The following is a 2,500-nucleotide window of genomic DNA, read 5'->3' on the forward strand; positions in this document are numbered from 1 at the left end:
AGCTCCACACGGAAACCGACAAAACACCAATTAAAAAAGGTGTTAGACAGGGCTTGAGGAAATATTCAAAAAGCTAGAATGGAGTGGAAAAGGTATCAAAATAGGAGACGAATACCTAAACAATCTAAGATTTGCAGACGACATTGTTCTCTTCAATGAATCTGCAAATGAAATGCAGCAACTAATAAATGATCTGAATAGAGAAAGTCTGAAAATCGGACTCAGGATGAACAAGAAAAAGAGTAAGATCATGTTGAACAGTAAAGTTCAGTTCGAACAGATACTAGTACAAGGCGAAGCGGAAGAGGTAGTGGGCAAGTATATATACCTAGGACAACTCGTACAGACAAACACATCTAACGAAGAGGAAATTAAGCGACGCATCAGCACCTTTGGCAGACACTGTAGCATACTAAGAAACATGGACTACAACCAAATTACTGGAGAGGAAACTAATTAGTGCCCTGAGAGGGATGGAAAGGTTGATGCTGGGAATCAGCCTAAGAGATCGGATGAGGGCGACGTGGATCAGGGAACAGACAAAAGTAGAAGATATACTTGTGAGCATCAGAAAGAAAAAATGGCAATGTGCAGGTCATATACATCGGAAACAGGACAACAGATAGACAAAGAATGTAACAGACTGAGCTATAGATAATATAAAGAGACCAAGGGCCAGACCAATGACAAGATGGCGCGACGAAATAACGAAATTTGGGGGGCGAGACTGGAAACAAAAAACACAAGACAGACAAAGTTGGAAAAGCCTATATCCTGCAGTGAACTGACTCGGGCTGATGATTATGATGTATATATATATATATATATATATATATATATATATATATATATAATATATATACACATATATATAATATATTTTAATAATATATATACATATATCTATATATATATCATATATATATATATATATTTTATATATATATAATATATTTATATATATAACATATATATATATATTATATATATTAATTATACATATATATACATATAAATATAAACATACATATATACACATACATACATATATGTTATATATATATATATATATATATATATAATATATATTATATATATATATAAAATATATATATATATATTTTGTGTGTGTGTGTGTGTGTGTGTGTGTGTGTGTGTGTGTGTGTGTGTGTGTGTGTGTGTGTGTGTGTGTGTGTGTGTGTATGCTGATCGTAAAAAATATTTGAATAAAAATGAAACCTACGTTAAGGTCTGTCCACCCAGACGGGCCTGATTGGGGGCAGGAATGTATATGACATCGCGGATGACAAACTACTCAGTAAACAAGTAGTTTCCTCGTTGCCCGCGGATGTACCCGCCGACCATGCCCGTATGGGTGGCCAAGCCTTGAGAACTCACTCACTCACACACGCACGCGCACGCGCACGCATACACAAACACACAATTTGCATCCCTTTAAAAACATTTTCGCTAATGCTTGCCACCTCTTGCAGCTACAAGGCGGCGCCCGATGGAGGAACGTCCCAGAACTGCGCTGGCCTGTACAAACGCGATAATTATTACATGCACGACCTTCGCTGCAACGGCGCTGCGGCTCCACTTTGCCAGAAATTATAACAAAATACCCACAGTGCATATTCTATCATGGCATACATGATGCCATAGTTCTTCAGATAATTTTCCACAGAACAATCCCATACAAAGTATTTTTAAGGTGTTATGGATAGCCTACTTTTTTTTTTCTTTCTTTCTTTTTCTGCAACTTTTGAAAATAGTAATCCTTGTATTCTTATGAAATGCATGTGAGTTTACGTTATGTAATAAATCCCCGTGGCTTTTTTATTTCGTTTCGTAAGTAATTGATGTAAGTTCATACTGCATTTATATAAGTTTGTTGCCCGAAAAATACATGCCTGGAGAGTAATCTGCCTCATCATTTACCTTCATATAAATATGCACACACACTGATCTGAGTATTCTGTGTTTGTTTCTTAGTATACATTTGGTTCTCTTTCGTGGCACCCTCTCCGGACAACGTGACAATATGCGAGTTGCGGACAAATTAGTGAGTAATAGAACAGCTTTAACCATTTATTTGTGAGAAAAATCTCGAATTAGATGAAAATGTAACACTGTTTACTGGTTTTCTTTTGTAAGTGGCGCGATTGCTCCTTGTGAGTTTACTGTCTAGAATAACAGCCATGTAATTTTACACCGTTTTTTTCTTTTGAACCTTTTATTGCCAACTGAAATATGTAGAATATGTGTTGACATTTTTTTTCATTCTGTTGAAAATCACATCGCAGATTTTGTTTTTATAGAGTATTAGCTTATTACGCTTAAACCATTTATCGACAAGGGCTAATTTTTTGTTTACCTCATTGATTAGGGGTTCAATTCTGGGACCTTCCGGAGAGTGCAATCGTCCGCAAACAAGGTGAACTTGAATTACTTACTACTGTTAGTCAGGTCGTTAATAAAAAGGAGAAAGAAAGGGGGT

At 36.0% G+C, this 2,500-nt stretch overlaps 1 long non-coding RNA gene across 1 annotated transcript in view; it reads left to right on the plus strand.

The window, feature by feature from the left end:
• The window catches only part of LOC119598635, a 2,695-nt gene extending 771 nt beyond the window's left edge, over positions 1-1,924 (plus strand). Inside the window, exon 2 of the long non-coding RNA XR_005230984.1 lies at positions 1,494-1,924. This is a non-coding gene — a long non-coding RNA (uncharacterized LOC119598635). The remainder of the gene's footprint in view (positions 1-1,493) is intronic.
• Positions 1,925-2,500: the final 576 nt, after the last annotated feature.

This window comes from Penaeus monodon, chromosome 4 (assembly GCF_015228065.2).
Source record: "Penaeus monodon isolate SGIC_2016 chromosome 4, NSTDA_Pmon_1, whole genome shotgun sequence".
Classification (NCBI taxonomy): domain Eukaryota; kingdom Metazoa; phylum Arthropoda; class Malacostraca; order Decapoda; family Penaeidae; genus Penaeus; species Penaeus monodon.